At 44.4% G+C, this 18243-nt stretch overlaps 1 pseudogene; it reads right to left on the bottom strand.

Annotated features, from left to right (window-relative positions):
• Positions 1-8563: 8563 nt before the first annotated feature.
• LOC136474811 (putative laccase-9) overlaps positions 8564-18243 on the bottom strand; it is a 136743-nt pseudogene continuing 127063 nt past the window's right edge.

Below are 18243 nucleotides of genomic sequence, written 5' to 3'. Positions count from 1 at the left end.
AAAAACTCAACACGGAGAAATTGCTACCTACTCCTCACCTTTCCAAAATATATAAGCAGTACGTATTTCGTTTCACAAGAAGACTGCTGGACGAGATATACACTTATTTTGATACGAAGAAAATAGTACAATCTTTTCATCATGTTTTAAAAAGAAATAGTTTTCGTGATAATTCTAGAAGACAAATTATTTGTATTGCTGAAATGTTACTTGCAATTTGTATATAATTTATAATGTTGCTTTACATAAAATCCGTGACTGTACCAACTACAAAAGGAAATGCTAATATGTGTTTTGAACAAGCTTGTAGAGTAATAGAATGGGCATGTTTCTATTTTCCAATAGTCAACTGATATTTTTTTCTTTGGAGATATATATATATATATATTATTAAAGAAGCTATATATATATATTATTAAAGAAGCTCCTTGATTTTTTTGACTCAAGAAGCTCCTTGGTTATTTCCACCTTTTTTTTTCACCTTTAGTAATTCCTTTTGTCCACCATGCCCTCGTAGAACTGCTTGAACCTGTTGATCACCAGCACAAGCTTGTCGTCATCAAGCACCTCAACCTGCTCCTCTGTAATGAACATCAAAGAAGATAAAGCAACAAAAAAACGGTGAAAGGTTAGCAGGTGATCCTCCTGACCAGACATTACAGCCTTGGATGGGTTTGTTGGGCTCTTAATTTTGGCTATGGATTGCTGGTCTATCGCCATGAACTTGAGCTTGCTGAACAACTCATCAATTGTGAGAGTCTCGTAGTTTGGGGACCCAATCATTACGACAACTTTGATCTCTCAAACCCTCCGATCTAGGGCATGTAGCAGTTTCAAGGCCCTCTCATGATCGTCATATGTTAGCTGCGACTTGTTAGCATACATCTTGTTCACAAATCGACTCAGGCAAAGAGAGACTCACGTAAAGAGCATTCTGAGCCTTACTGTTAGCCTTGTGTCGATCAATTTGGGGCGGATCAACCCAAGCCGCTAAGACCACGTAGTCCTGAGCCAACCAAATCCCTCAAACTTTCGAATTGATGCTCTGCAAGTAACAAGACATTTGAACCTTCCAGTAGGGGTACTTGGTCCCATCAAAGAAGGGAACCTTAGTGCCTTGCATCCACTGTTCGCCTAAACGGTCGTTTAGCCCGTTTAAACACCGTGTAAAGCTACAGGGTGGTGCGCCGTTTCCGTTTAATCACCCGTTTACCCCGTTTAATTGGCCGTTTAGCCCGTTTAATGGGACATTTTGCCCGAATAATGGCTAAACGGTAGATGACCGACTGTTTACCGTTTAGCGTTTAGGAAAACACTACTTGCATCAGGTTGCCTTTGCAAATCAGGAATTGGTTAAGGTAGATTGATCCTTAACCCGCTTTGATACCAATTGAAGCACGTGCAAGCGACCAAAGGGGGTGAATGGAAGCCCAATCCAATTTTCTTTTGATTTTGGCCTTTCAACCCCAAAGCACTCGCAAACTCAAACTCTCCAAAATGATGAAAAATCACATAGGCCGACTAGTGACCAGATGCACTCAACAAACCTTAGAGAACACATCGGAGAAGAGGGGAAGCTAACTGAGCATGAAACAACAAAAAGCTCGAAAACTCAGTTCATACCGCACATGTCCGGTGTGTATACCGGACTTGTCTGGTATGAACGGGACAACACTGAGTCACTTTGGAGAAAAAGTGAAAACCCTATCAGACAGTGTCCAAAGTTATGAAAATTTAACCATAGCCTCCTGACACCTTAAGGAAGCAACCCACCAAATTTTAGCTACAAACTAAAAAGTTTGAATACCGAACTTGTCTAGTATTCACACCGGACATGTCCGGTATGGTCGAGCTGCTGCTGAATTTTTCAAGAAAAAATCGTTAGAGGGTTCAAATCAACTCTGATCAATTTGAAACTTTGCAGGGTGTTTCAGAGGGTGTTGAGAGGATATCCTCAGAGCATCAACACCTAGACCTCACCCAAAATACCACAATTTCAAAATCAATCAAAGAGGCTGGGCTTTTCTCAAATTTCCTCCCAACTGATGGATTTTCGTTCTCAGTGATGAATCTGCAAAAGATCACTTGGTAGATGTGATCATGAGAGGTTCTAGCACATATCCAAAACCTGAAAACATCACAAAACTCGTAGGAACACAAGAGCCAGTAAAAACTTACAAGAGAAAGAGAAGGGAAGGGGAAGAACCAAACACTAGAGTAATGACTCTCTACACTACATATCTCAATAGCAGAAAAACTAAGAAACTAGAGACTAGGAAGTCTAGAAAATGACAACTAGAGAGATAGGCTGGTTAGGAGCAGTCATCCTCTTAATTACAAAGCTATTACATAATCCCTAACTTGTCCTTAGATATTTAGGCCGAACCACTTAATCCAAAGGACAAAATGGTCCATATCTCTTGATTGGTGCATCTAATGGCCACGAGCTCTTCACGACTTTGCTTTGCCTCGATGCAAACTTCGTGATGACGCCACGTGCCATCTCCCGTTCCCACCAAAACTCCAACTAGGTTTTGAGGCCCAAATCCAAAAATAGTTTGCCGATGGTTTTGAGGCCCAAACCACCAAATCACCTGGAGAAGCGTATCCGCTACGCCTCTTCCACGATCTCGACACGTGTCACCGTCGTCCTCGACCGCCCAATCACCAAGTCTTCCAGCGCCTCCACTTGACTTGGTCAACACTGTCTACTCTCCACATGTACACTTGCTTGTCGATGTACCCAAGTGTCAGCCACCCCCGACCAGTCTTCTGGCAATCTAGGTCCCTTGGTCCAAGCCTCGTGTCCATCCTTCACCGCTTCAGTCCATCGGCACGACACATCTCTACTTAACCTTCTCCATGGTCATCGACCGTCTCTATGCTCCACACCTGCACATCAACACAACTAAGAGACATGTTGTCCACTCACTCACGCTAGGGTTAGTCTTAAACTCAACAGAAGCCTGATCATCTCCTGATAATCACTATAACACCCTCGATGTTATACCCTAAACAAACCACTAAACCATGTCATGAGCATCATGTTTATGTGATAAAAGTGTGTAGATCAATTTCTTGTAACCTAAAATGACTAATAAAAATGTTAAATGAAAGTTGATTCAATAGCTCATGTATATCAAGTAGGGTTGAAAACCAATTTTTATTAAGCAAAAGTATTATCGAACATGTGTGTGACACCTAAATAAGGTTTGAAGTACAAACTTTGTAGATAACAATGCGACTCTTGCTAGTAGAAAAAGAGCATTGTTAGCTAGTATTTCTAATGGCCTAAAAATAAAACCTGAAACTGAATCCAGCTCAAGACTTAGAAGATTTTTAAGTTTGAAAACAGGGTGACGATTAATTACGTGCAATTTAGCTAGGTAGTGGTGTCATGTTTTAGCTCATGTTGGTAGTCCGATCGTTATTGATGGTCCCGCTTTAGTATAGTGAAGGTGGTTTCATCTCAACTTACATAGTCCGGTTGTTATTGACGCTTTAAAATTCATGCACATCACCTGCTCGGTCTGTGTGCGCGGTCACCATGCGCCTGCGCTCGCCGTGGTCATCCCGGCTGGGCCACGTGCGTGGGGCCGCATTGCTGGGCCAGGGTCGCCCTCGGCCGGCCGTGGCTTGGCTGCGGCTAGACTGCCACTGCTCGCCTAGCCGTGCGGTGCTGCTGGCTGCCCCGCCGCTCCTGCCGCACTGCTGCCTCTGCCCTACGCCGTGGCACAGGTACTGCCGATGCTGTCGCCTCACCATCGCGTCCACACCCCCTGCACCTCCGTGCCGCTGCTGGCCTGGTCTGATGCCTGCCATTGCTACGCGCACATGGCTAGGCTCGCCGTCGTCTTGCCATTTATGCACTACGGCCACACGGGCCGTGCCCGGTCGTGGACGCACGTGTTTGGTCCGCAGTGTCTGTGCGCGTGTCTTCCCGATCATGTCGGCCACGTCCCGCCAAGATGAGGTCGAGCTGAGCCCCACCTCTCTCTCTCTGCTTCCATGGCCGGCTGGGCAGCGCCATTAAATCCGTTAGGGAGAGATCATGTCGAGCCAATTCATCGCGTCGCTGGCTTCGCCATCAAGTCGCCTAGCCACCCGACCCCACCCCGCCTTAGACCAAGCCCAGCCAAGCTTCAATTTTGGTGTTTTCTCGCCGCCAGGCCGATAAGGCCATGTGCGTCAAAAGCCGATGGTAGTTCCCCATCGAACCCCCGTAGCTAATTCGTCTGCACCACTAGCCTCGCCTTGACTCCTTCTCCACCTTGCGAGTGCTAGTGGAACCGCTACCGCCTCCCCGGCACCGCTGACGTGGCCGTGTCCGCCGTGGCTTGTAGCCAAGCTCACCGCGCGCATGTGGCCAGCCCATCCCCAGCCTCCTCTACTACAACCACCACATCAGTCGAGCCCGCGGTAAGTCCTAGTGCTCGCTCACTAGCCGGTTAGGTCCTTAGGTGCCCTGGTTCGCTTGAATAGTCGTGCCACTATCGCGAATGGTCGCGAGTCGCCGCAGCTTGCTCCAGCGAGTCCCGTCGCCCCGCGTTGCCGCGTAGCGTAGGCATTTAGGCCATAGTTGGAGGTCGTCTCGACCGATGGGCCTGTGTGAGCTAAGGATGGCAACGGATCGGGTTTGGAGCGGATATCCGCGGGTTTCGGGTTCTGCGGGTTTGGGTTTGGGGATGGTTTTCCACCCACGGTTTTCGGGTTCGGGGCCCCGAAACCAATCGGGTTCGGTTTCGGGTTTGGTTTTCCACCCGTGGATATCAAATGGATATCCGAAATAAATCATTTGAAATTAAAACTCATGTTTTATAATATACTAATAATAATTTGTTTACTTAGATTATTGAATTTATTTAAAGTTGACTTATGAAAATATTTATTATTTGTTGCCTCTTGTTTATACATGTGAATATGTGTATATATATCCGTGGGTTTCGGGTATCCGTTCGGGTTTCAGGTATCCGCGGGTTTGGTTTTGGTGATGGATTTCCACCTGAATCGGTTTTCGAGGCGGATTCGGGTTTCGATTTCGGGTTTCGGTTTTGGGTGCACGGAGACTCCACCCGATCCGAACCCGACCCATTGCCATCCTTAGTGTGAGCCTATGGTGGCCGGCGTAGCCACCCAATGCCAATGCTCGCTGCGCCGCCGTGCACGGGATAGCTGAGGGTGTGGGGGGGGAAATTAGAGGAAGGCCAGGGGGTTAAGTGAAGAGGTCAGGGAGAGAAAGAATTAGTAAACGGATGGCGACAGTAATTTTAGAAAAAATCAGGGTCTCTTTTGCAAAAGAGCCGCGCTCGCATGGGTTTCCCTCTTGGGTCACGTTGATGGGCCGGCCAACGCGCGCGGTCCGCGCGTTTGTGGGCCGCGAGGTCGGTTTCATTTTTTTTTTCTTAGAAATAGGTAATAGCTTTCTATTTTAATTTCTGAGCTAGATTTGTATAATTAATATAAATTTGTATAGGTGTCCAAAAATTATGAAACTAATTTTGTTAGGTTCCTAAAATCATTGTCTACCTGATAGTGTAGTTAATTCATATATATATATGTTGATACTAAAGTTTATTAAATCATTTGAAAGTGCTTAATATTATTAAGGTAATTATTGTAGGAATTTTTGTGGTAAATTGGTGATAGCTTTAATCCTGAAATTTTTACAGTAGATTCGTTGTAATATTTTGGGCTCACTATAATTTCTGTAGCCTTAGACTGGACTAAACATTAGGGTAGTTAAATATTTTATGGTTAAATATACATTAAATCTTTAATAGTATAAAGGCATATCATTGAATTGTGAAACTAGGTGCTTGTTAGTTGAACTCAATATCTTGCTTGATAAAGATGATAGTTAGCTTAGTATCTTAGTCATTAGAGCTAGCTTAGTAGCTTAACATGTGTATTCTTATTTTAAGAGTTGTTGCCTAAATACTGAATTGTTGCATCATCATCATCACATGCATATAGAGAACAAGTTGGTGGAGATCGTGACCACCGGCGAGCCCAAGTTCGAGGAGATCGTCGAGGAGTACGAGGAGGAGATTCTCATGCAGGAGGAGGTCCCGAAGCCGCCACTGACTGACTCAGCTGACGCCGCGCCTGCCCAAGGCAAGCCCCGGTGCATAATCCTTATTTTTGATAATCACCGTAAATATATATGATGTGCATTTACGCTACATGAATTCTATGGAAACCACATGCATATATATATATCCATCCTAAGAGTCCTACTAGTGCAGGTTCGAGTAGCTGCTATGCTTAGGTTATCGGTAGTGTGAGTAACCTGTCGTTACTCACAATAGTTGATTATTATTACTTTTATAATAAAAATGGTGAAGAGAAAATGAAGATCGGACAGGGATATGTCATATGTTATTGGTGGGTGTAACAAGTTGTGTCCTATGGTCACGGGGCTTAGTTTGGTTACACTGTTTTCCTTGTCCGTGTCGATTGAGGACCGTCCATTGCTGTAGATGGTTGTCAGGTCACATACTTATGATCCTGAGCACATACTTGCTTGTGGGAGTGGAAAGGCTCGTTGCGCTCTTGTTGTGGGTTCCGGCTCTTTTCGGACCGACTAATTGGAGACGAGGAAAGGTAGAGGTCTAAGCACCATGCTGAGATCGGGTCTCAAGTGTGGGAGCTTAGAGTCCAAGTTTGGATAGGGACCTAGACCCCTCAACAGGAGTGGAGTGGCTTGGTCTCATTTGTGCCTAGGGTACAAATGAGGCGTGTGTTTCGGGTACCCAGCTGGGATACATGGGTTTGCGAATCACCGTTTTCGTGAGACGGTACGACTTGGCTGTGGTCTAGCACCGTAGTAAAAACTGGAAGATGAAAGATAGTGAAATGGTTCTGATTGCTCAACCCTTTCTGGAAAGTAGAACAGATGCTTACCTAGAATGGTTAGCTAATTAAGTAATCATGACTGCTAATAAAACTTGACTCTAAGGACGTACTTTTAGTAATTCTTTTTCACAATCAAAAGAAAACAGCAGACCATATTGCCTATCATGTTCCTTGCGAGTCGAGAAACTATCCCACTAGTCGAGTAAGTCTTATGAGTACATTGCGTACTCAGGGTTTATTTTACCCTGTTGCAGATGCTGCTTGAGGAGTTAGCTCTTGTATGGAGGATTCTTCTGGTGGGCACAGATGGATCCGTGTATCGTTTCTGCTAGATGATTATTGCATTTCCGCTGTTTAATTATCGCACTCTGAACTATGGTATTGTAATAAATAATTTTCAAGACTATGTTGTATGAAATGGACTAAGTATTGTAAGCTCGTACTCATTATTGGATTCTGGATGTAAAATGTGGATTGTTTTGAGTTCTCTTTTGGGGTGTGCTCGACGGAACTGTCTGGTATAGTCCGCTTTCGGGATGCTTAGTGTCTAGTGGAAGACAAGCGTCTCCGAAAGTGTGTTATTCCAGGCGGTTCTGCCACAATCACTCATCACAACTCGATATACAAATGGACACATATCAACCATGTGTTCGCACCTGTTACCCCCATGTGGTTGTCTCCTTCATCCTTGCTACGTGGTTGGTCCTCAAGGGAGTTTTGTATTGTGCGTGCGTGCACTTCACATCCTTCTTCACAATGGTCTGTCCTGTGGTGCTTGTTTGGGTTGTCATTCTTGGCGGAAGCTTTGTCGACAACGTTTAGCTTTCGTGGCGGATACTTTGCTGCTACCGTTCTCAGCGAATGCTTTGCCTTTGTTGTCACGTTGGCTTCTCCCTTTGGCGGATGCTTTGCCATCGAGGTTGCTTTAGACTCCTCTCTGGCGGGTGCTTTTGCCACTGTTGTTGCTGGATGCTCGTTTCGACTTATTTTGGGTGGATACTTTGTCACCGTGGCTTTATATTCTCTGTAGGCAACCATTGCATTCTTTTTTCTCACAGGTTCAATCAGTTAGGATTTTGGGTTTTGGGTCCCTCTCTCCCTCACTTTTTTCTCGGTGCTCTGGTTTGTTCCAAGTCGCTTGCCACTACCTTGATGGTTGTAATATGCGCTACAGGGTTCTATCGTAGTTGTGTCGTGTAATTCTTTATCCTTTTAATAAAATACATGCTAAGACATCTTCACAGAAAAAGGATGTGTTTTTATTCTATCATCTAATCTAAAAATAAAAAGGTATTTGAACAGTGTTGTTATCAAACAATTTTTCTCTAAATGATCATTATGATATTATCATGGAAAAAAATACATATATGAAGCACGTGTTTATATATATTATTTTTCACGGTATACAGAATGTAGCTCCGTAACGTACATTGTTTAATTACACTTGAAAATTGAACTAGGAGTAAATTAACACAAATAATGAATGCAAAAAATATTTTTTTTCTTCCAACCAAATGAGAAAGAAAAGAACATAAACCATACTAATTACATCTCGAGTCCTCGACTGACCATTTTAGTCGAAGAACCACTCTACTTAAAATATGTACCGCAAATAATTAAATCAACCAAAATCAACTAAGATTAGTTAATTTTGCTCGATTGTCTTGCATGTAAACCGCCGTTATGGCTCATGCCCCTGTATCCATCCTTAGCACTTGGGTATGTTAGGAGGACGTGGCATCATTTGAGCGTCTAGGGTTTTGCCATTTTTCACAATGAACACGGTGTCCATGCCCCACACCGTGTGACAATCAAAGTGGCAATGCATAAACCACACACCTAATAACAATAAAGAATAAAAGCACAACATACATAAGAAAAAATAATCCGTATAACAACATATAATGTAGTTCATTGGTGCTCAAAGATTAATTTAGCAAATGGAGTACTCACACTACTAGAGAACAGACTTTAGAACGATGTCCCAATTTAGCATTAGCCTCGGCATTTTTTGCCCCCGGGACTAAAGGACCCTTTAGTCCCGGTTGGCATTAGCCGTACTTTTACCTACCACGAGAGGTGCTGAGGCAGAAGGTCGATGCTCACAAGAAAAAGATGATTGAACTTCGTAAGCCTTCGCCACTGTCAGACTATGACCGCTCCCTCGTGAAGTCACATGATGCAGATAAGAAAAGGAAAAGAGCATCAGGGAAGGATGTCCCACAGCTAGGACAACAGAAGCAACCAATGCAAAATCTTGTTGTTGCTAATCAATATGGTTCCAACATAGAAGTCTATCGACCAGACAACTCTGAAAAAGTGTCGGTTCAAGCCCTTAATGCTTTTTTTCAAGATACTGGTTTAACCTTGGATCAATTGACGGGCAAAGCTCCAATCCAGAACCTGGAAGTTGATACCTGGAAGACTTATAAATATGGTAAAAGTCTGTACAACCCTACGGCTCTGAATGAATTGGGTACGCAAATGTACTTGCTCAACAAGTGGTACATGCAGATGTGTGGCAGGGGTGAGCAGTGGATCTTTGTCAGATTTAGAGACCATCATTACTTCCGTGGCGATGACATCTTACATATTAGTTTCGAAGAATTGCATCAACTATACCACATGGACGCTCTGGACAAATCAATCATTAGCTCCTTTTGTTTGTAAGTGATTCTTACTTTTATTTAATAAACTCACTTCCATACGTACGTGTATATAATTATCCTCACATGTAACTTATATTTATATACAGATTCCAGATGTCAGAGCTCCAAAGAATACAAGACACCAGTGTTGGCTTCATTGATCCTTATATCGTATTCAAAACCGGTATTATTATCAAGGAGCGATGGGTATCTGAAGCACAGGAGAATATCATGATGTTCTTCGTGAAGCAGCACGACAAGACAACAATACTTTTCCCATACAACTTTGAGTAAGTGTTAATAATAATATAGTCTACATATTTTATGTAATATCAATACAACTTATATGCATGTACGTGTGTGTATAAACCAATGCAGTTTTCATTGGATACTCATTGTCATTGAGTTAAACTCAAGTCGGTTACTAATCTTTGACTCGTTGAGAAAAGAATGGGCACTATACCAAGATATGATAGACATTATCCAGGGGTAATTTCGATCTCTCGCGCACAACTATTATTGAATAGACTTTGCCATAATTTATTAACGATCGTACATTATTGGTCGCATAGGGTTTGGAAAGAGTTTATTCGGCAACATCGCAAGGATTGCAAGGCACCACTTAATATAGTTGAAATACCAGTAAGTTGTACTATATACACTTCTCCACGTGTTTAATTACTATATCGTACTTCAATTTACGTGTGAGATGATGAGAATAATCTTCTTCTCGTACAGTGGTGTTTGCGGCAGGAACCAGGTAATAACTTGTGTGGATACTACGTTTGTGAATTTATCACTGCGCACATAAGAAGAACTCCTGAAGATGTCCTCAGAGTACGTATATATCAATTTTTATTTATTTTTAAATGAATATATATACATATATGTGTATTAATACTTTTCCTTTTATTTCAAATGCAAGACTGAATGGTTGAAACGAAGGGTCATGCAAAAAGACCATCGGAAAGCAGTTCAAGAGTCAATAGCAGGATATCTTCTAAAAAAGTGCTAAATCCCAACGGCGAGTTCTACTTTGATCCTAAGGAATAAATGATGTAAATTAAATGTTTATTGATATCGTTATTTTCGAGAACAAGATTATGAAAGTGTTGTATATATACATATATATATATATATCTATAATATATATAGTTTCATACTTTATTCGAATATAATAATGCTCAAGATGAGAATTAGATGTAATTATACGCATGCGTGTATTTATATTAGCAGCGTAGAATACGTACATAAAAACATATTATATATTAAACAAATACGTGTAACTGAACTGAAAACAAATTAAACAAAAAAATGAAAAAGAAAAGGAACCTTTAGTCCCGGTTGGGGTTACCAACCGGGACTAAAGGGTGAACCGTTAGTCCCGGTTGGTGTTACCAACCGGGACTAAAGGGTACGCCAGGTTGCTCGGCTGGAGGGCCTTTAGTCCCGGTTAGTGTTACCAACCGGGACTAAAGGTCCCTCTTTAGTCCCGGCTCGATGACCCGGGACTGAAGGTTCCACCTTTAGTTCCGGGATCGTTGTCCCGGCGCGGTAACCGGGACTAAAGGCTGTTACCGCCCGGGACAACAAGTCCATTCTGTAGTAGTGTATATATATATATATATATATATATATATATATATATATATATATATATATATATATATCCATCCTAAGAGTCCTACTAGTGCAGGTTCGAGTAGCTGCTATGCTTAGGTTATCGGTAGTGTGAGTAACCTGTCGTTACTCACAATAGTTGATTATTATTACTTTTATAATAAAAATAGTGAAGAGAAAATGAAGATCGGACAGGGATATGTCATATGTTATTGGTGGGTGTAACAAGTTGTGTCCTATGGTCACGGGGCTTAGCTTGGTTATACTTGTTTTCCCTGTCCGTGTCGATTGAGGACCGTCCGTTGCTATGGATGGTTGTCAGGTCACATACTTATGATCCTGAGCACATACTTGCTTGTGGGAGTGGAAAGGCTCGTTGCGCTCTTGTTGTGGGTTCCGGCTCTTTTCGGACCGACTAATTGGAGACGAGGAAAGGTAGAGGTCTAAGCACCATGCTGAGATCGGGTCTCAAGTGTGGGAGCTTAGAGTCCAAGTTTGGATAGGGACCTAGACCCCTCAACAGGAGTGGAGTGGCTTGGTCTCATTTGTGCCTGGGGTACAAATGAGGCGTGTGTTTCGGGTACCCAGCTGGGATACATGGGTTTGCGAATCACCGTTTTCGTGAGACGGTACGACTTGGCTGTGGTCTAGCACCGTAGTAAAAACTGGAAGATGAAAGATAGTGAAATGGTTCTGATTGCTCAACCATTTCTGGAAAGTAGAACAGATGCTTACCTAAAATGGTTAGCTAATTAAGTAATCATGACTGCTAATAAAACTTGACCCTAAGGACGTACTTTTAGTAATTCTTTTTCACAATCAAAAGAAAACAGCAGACCATATTGCCTATCATGTTCTTGCGAGTCGAGAAACTATCCCACTAGTCGAGTAAGTCTTATGAGTACATTGTGTACTCAGGGTTTATTTTACCCTGTTGCAGATGCTGCTTGAGGAGTTAGCTCTTGTATAGAGGATTCTTCTAGTGGGCACAGATGGATCCGTGTATCGTTTCCGCTAGATGATTATTGCATTTCCGCTGTTTAATTATCGCACTCTGAACTATGGTATTGTAATAAATAATTTTCAAGACTATGTTGTATGAAATGGACTAAGTATTGTAAGCTCGTACTCATTATTGGATTCTGGATGTAAAATGTGGATTGTTTCGAGTTCTCTTTTGGGGTGTGCTTGACGGAACTGTCTGGTATAGTCCACTTTCGGGATGCTTAGTGTCTAGTGGAAGACAAGCGTCTCCGAAAATGTGTTATTCCAGGCGGTTCTGCCACAATCACTCATCACAACTCGATATACAAATGGACACATATCAACCATGTGTTCGCACCTGTTACCCCCATGTGGTTGTCTCATTCATCCTTGCTGCGTGGTTGGTCCTCAAGGGAGTTTTGTATTGTGCGTGCGTGCACTTCACATACTTCTTCACAATGGTCTGTCCTGTGGTGCTTGTTTGGGTTGTCATTCTTGGCGGAAGCTTTGTCGACAACGTTTAGCTTTCGTGGCGGATACTTTGCTGCTACCGTTCTCAGCGAATGCTTTGCCTTTGTTGTCGCGTTGGCTTCTCCCTTTGGCGGATGCTTTGCCATCGAGGTTGCTTTAGACTCCTCTCTGGCGGGTGCTTTTGCCACTGTTGTTGCTGGGTGCTCGTTTCGACTTATTTTGGGTGGATACTTTGTCACCGTGGCTTTATATTCTCTGTAGGCAACCATTGCATTCTTTTTTCTCACAGGTTCAATCAGTTAGGATTTTGGGTTTTGGGTCCCTCTCTCCCTCACTTTTTTCTCGCTGCTCTGGTTTGTTCCAAGTCGCTTGCCACTACCTTGATGGTTGTAATATGTGCTACAGGGTTCTATCGTAGTTGTGTCGTGTAATTCTTTATCCTTTTAATAAAATACATGCTAAGACATCTTCACAGAAAAAGGATGTGTTTTTATTCTATCATCTAATCTAAAAATAAAAAGGTATTTGAACAGTGTTGTTATCAAACAATTTTTCTCTAAATGATCATTATGATATTATCATGGAAAAAAATACATATATGAAGCACGTGTTTATATATATTATTTTTCACGGTATACAGAATGTAGCTCCGTAACGTACATTGTTTAATTACACTTGAAAATTGAACTAGAAGTAAATTAACACAAATAATGAATGCAAAAAATATTTTTTTTCTTCCAACCAAATGAGAAAGAAAAGAACATAAACCATACTAATTACATCTCGAGTCCTGGACTGACCATTTTAGTCGAAGAACCACTCTACTTAAAATATGTACCGCAAATAATTAAATCAACCAAAATCAACTAAGATTAGTTAATTTTGCTCGATTGTCTTGCATGTAAACCGCCGTTATGGCTCATGCCCCTGTATCCATCCTTAGCACTTGGGTATGTTAGGAGGACGTGGCATCATTTGAGCGTCTAGGGTTTTGCCATTTTTCATAATGAACACGGTGTCCATGCCCCACACCGTGTGACAATCAAAGTGGCAATGCATAAACCACACACCTAATAACAATAAAGAATAAAAGCACAACATACATAAGAAAAAATAATCCGTATAACAACATATAATGTAGTTCATTGGTGCCCAAAGATTAATTTAGCAAATGGAGTACTCACCAGGATTTGCCGCGCGGAAGCGCATTGCAGCCCAGCCGCCCCGTGGGCATGGAGACTGTGTTTTGGTATGGCGGGTCGACCAGGCACGTAGAAGCTGAAAGCCGTGCAGGTACATGGGGTGGCTCTCGGCGCCGAAGATGGCCGTGTCTTGGGACACCACCTCCACGATGGTGCCGTACTCGACCACCTTCACCTTGGTGGCCCGCTTCGTGAGCCAGAGCTCCTGCGGTGAGTTCGGGGCGGTGAAGTTGAAGAAGAAGGGCGGCTTGTTGGGGGAAGTCCGGCTCATACACGCGGCTGATGGAGTCATGATAGTAGGCATCGAGGATGTTGGTCGTAGTCGGGTTCATGAAGCTGACGTTGTTCAAGCTCGCCGCGAGTCGGTTACCTAAGGGGCCGGCGCCCGTCTTGTTGGCCCCACAGGGGAGCATGTTGACAGAGATCGTCACGAGCATGTGCTCGTCAACCTCCATTGGCACGTCGATCGTGACTAGGGACCGGAGCTGCGCCGTGTACGCCGTCGCCGTGGCGATGTCACCGAAGTCCGATAGGTCGGGGAAGTCCGGTGGCCCCACGAACGGCGGCGCATCTGTGTACTCTAGAATGGCTGTGGCGTTGGTCTTATCGAAGTTAACTAATGTGTTGGTCGCGAACGCCCGCGCGGCCATATAGTAGCGGCTGTTGGCTGAGCCGTTCTTGGGGCAGTTGGCCTCGAGGAGCATGTTCATGGTCTGTCCGGGGGCGATCATGATGTGGTCGATGGCGAACGGCCTGAGGTAGCTGCCGTCGGTGCCGACCACCGTGAGGCGGTGCCCGGCGATGCTGAAGAACATCTCGTTAGTGAGCCCCCGCATTGATGACCCAGAGTAGGTACGTCTTGCCATGCTCCACGAACATCTTGAAGGTGTCCTTCTTGGAGCACGGGGCGAAGTCGCCGGGCTGGCCGTTGATGGTGTTGGCGTCCGAAACAGTAACGTCACCGCCAGTCCGCTGGGTCTGAAGGAGAATTTGCTCCACGTCTCTGCATCCCACCACTCACCGAAGATGATGGGCACCTCCTTGTGGGGCTTGGGGTAAGGGTAGACGGAGCCACGCTTAGGGTGGATGACGATGGCGCCGTATACGGTGGCGCGGTCGAAGTCGCTGTGTGCGTGCCACCACAGCGTGCCCTCCTCCTCGGTGAAGATGATCTTGTAGGTGAAGTTGGCGCCGGGCTGGATGGGGCACTGCGTGATGTATTCCGGCCCGTCGGACCACGGGTTCCGGGGCTGGTCCACGCCGTGTCAGTGGAGGGTGATGTTCTTGTTGCCCTAGTTGTACACGTTCACGATGACCACGTTGTCCTTGCGCGTAGATGGTCGGCCCGGGGAACTGCCCGTTCACGGCCAGGATGCATGGTCTTCTCGTGGCAGAGCCGGGTGACCTTGGTCTCCTTGATCTGCAAAAAATATATATCACACGCCGGCGTTAGTCCTTTGATCTTTTTTAAAAATCATCATCAAGCACATGCATGGTGTGTAGCTACACATATAGCAGTGGGCGTCAAGGAGCTTGGATAGCTTGCAAAGAGGCTAATTTCGATCAGACGATGCTGCTTGCTGGGAATGGAAAAGATTAGGAAGCAGCTAATAAGATGTGTCACATCGTTGCTAGCTTTTTTTTTTCTCAAGTGATGACGATGATCAGCAGTTCACATCAGGAAAATGGGAAAAATTGTGGCTTCCGTAATTTCTATGCTTAGTAAGAAGTCAATCTGTGCCTGTCGTAAACTCGGAATACAGCTATAGCTAGGTCAACTTAATTATTTCATCATGCTCATGCAGTGTATCTAACAATTCATAGTAGCTAGATACCTGACATGTTCAAATGTTTTCTGAAGGCATGCAAATATGCAATCACATCAACCTAGCTAGATATTTCAAAACTAGAACATGCATGTACAGCAGCTGCTGATTTGCATTGTAAGTGCCCGCAAATACTACGTACTCAAACAACTGCCTGCACCTCTGAAATTCAACTGGTAATATAAGCTGAAATGAGATGTATCGATCAACTTACAACGAAGTCGTAGTGAGTATTCCTGGAGGCCTGGGCCGGTCTAGCTGCAACTCCAAAGGCTAACACCACGCAACCAGAGCCGTCCTACTGCCGGCATCTTAGCTACACCGCCCATCGTCGTCGCACCTTGCCGAAGGGGCATGCAGAAGGCCTAGCTCAGCTCTCTGATCTTGTGTATGATGATTGATGAGGATGTGTGTGTGCGCCCTTTTAGTTTGAGCAAATTGGGACGTGTTTATTAGCAGCGAGCGAGAATGCAAATGCTACTGCAATGTGCGCTCCGTGCGTTGCTGGGATGCTCATCTGGAGCGGACGCCGCCGGTATTTATAGAGCGAGAGCTGCCAATGCAGCGACGAGGGATGCATATGCATGCAAGCTTCGTTCGTCATGCCGCCGCCACCAGTCAGTGCCTAAACGTACTACCCCGGTCCGAGTCGATAACTTCGAATGATTGTCTTGAATAGCTAGCTAGGGCCTTGTTTAGATGCCATCTAAATTCCAAGTTTTTTCACTCTCTCTCCATCGTATCAATTTTTAACCGCTTGCATGGAGTATTAAATATAGGTAAAAAAAATAACTAATTACACAATTTAGTTGAAAATCACGAGATGAATCTTTTGAGCCTAGTTGGTCCACGATTGAACAATATTTGCCAAATAAGACGAAAATGGTACTATTCATCAGATTCACTTTTTTTCGCAATCTAAACGAGGCCTAGCTTAGCAACTCGTCCACACGTTCTTCCAACGTTTTTTCGTCGGCGACAAATTAAAAGCACTGCACGGTGTGGCTCGATCAAGAAGCCGCGTTTTACCCTGGAACGCCCTCTCCTCCGTTAGCGTGAGTTGATTGGCGTGGCCTGCCTACCTCGATCACTACTACTGCCTCGCCGCGGTGGCGCGAGCGTGTGTGACGGCGACGACGACGTCCGAGTCCGAGCTAGCTACGCTTGAATCTTCACCGGGGAACTGGCACGACGGCGACATTCGGGTTGCTAGTTAGATTAAGCCAGCATGCATGCACACTTGCACAGTCGCCTGGAAGGCTGGAACGAGTCAAGGTCAAAGGAACCCAATGAGCGCCACATGCAAGTTTTCAACCAACGGCAGCATGCAAGGAGGGTTCCGACTTCCGAGAGATGCTGCCTTACAGTGAATGGCCGGGCTAGTTTAGATTGTCAGGCACACTAATATAACCATTGTTGTTCAATCGGGCCGTGGTACATATATACGCATGCACACGAGGTATTATGTGCAACCAAATTTTTTTCCCCATGAGCGTCTGGATCACCGGAATAAGGTTTAGTCCGTCATTGGATAATAGACTAAATATGGACTAGTGAAAAATTTCTTTTTTTTTTCTAACGTGCTCTTCTCGTCAATTAGCCTCTATTAGTTTTTGTTAGACCATGATTAGTTAATGTTTAGGCTTTCTAATTGCCATCCAAAACATGGACTAAACTTCATCCAAACAGGTTGAGCTGATCTGGTCTGTTTCTTCCGTCCCAAGTTAAATTATATAACCTTTCTGATGTTATGTGTCCATTGACTAATAAATTAATCGTTGCAGCTCTTTGTCTTCGACCTCTGATGCAGCCACAGTATGTATTAGCATATGTGTGACAGCTGCGTGTGGGTGTGGCTGTGTCAAAGACTCTAGCTAGGTTTGAAATTTCAAATTTATATATGGTTTTAAAACTTGACGCAGTCGCATAACGCGAAACAGACAAATGGACGTTAGCCTCGTGCTTTTTTTAAAAAATCAACGGAGGGCATGTATCAGGAAATTTTTAACTTTTGTCATCCTTACGGATGGCACTCCTTCGTTTGCCAGCTTTATAACGTCCCTACACATTTACCATCGCAAACAGTAACCCTCCACGTTTTTGTCATTTTTGCTGAGGTGGCACGCCAGATGGCCAGCGTGGCTGGGAGCCCTAACTTGGCACACGGAATGACCACGCTGCCCTCGCCTTCTTCTTTTGTCTTTAGCCGGACTAGCCCCGAGTCAAACCCAGTCCACTCCCCTTCTTCCCCACTCCAGCAGCCGCATCCATTCTTCCCCCTCTCACCCATTCTCTTCCCCGGCGACAGCGATGGCTGATCCTCCTCCCCCGTGCATCCCATGGCTCGTAGGACAGAGCCCTCTTCGTCAAGGAGCATGGCGTCGTGGGCTATCGGGGAGGAAGACACCAGGGAAGGAGGACTGGGCTCCCGCTGATCGTGTGTCCCACATGCAAGAGAGAGAGAGAGAGAGAGAGAGATGGTAATCGAGCTGATAGCGAGGACAACGGAGAACGGCAACTAGGGACGCGTGTTCTTCAAGTGTCCTAGAAATGTGCCGAGGATAAGGGTTTTTCTTGTTCCATTTTGATTTTTTTTGGTTTTGGTTTTGGTTTTAGGGTTGGTTGAAGAACCCTAAC

This window comes from Miscanthus floridulus, chromosome 8 (assembly GCF_019320115.1).
Source record: "Miscanthus floridulus cultivar M001 chromosome 8, ASM1932011v1, whole genome shotgun sequence".
Lineage (NCBI taxonomy): Eukaryota > Viridiplantae > Streptophyta > Magnoliopsida > Poales > Poaceae > Miscanthus > Miscanthus floridulus.
Note: the sequence above shows the minus strand (reverse complement) of the source record. Positions and strands in the feature narration are given on the sequence as shown.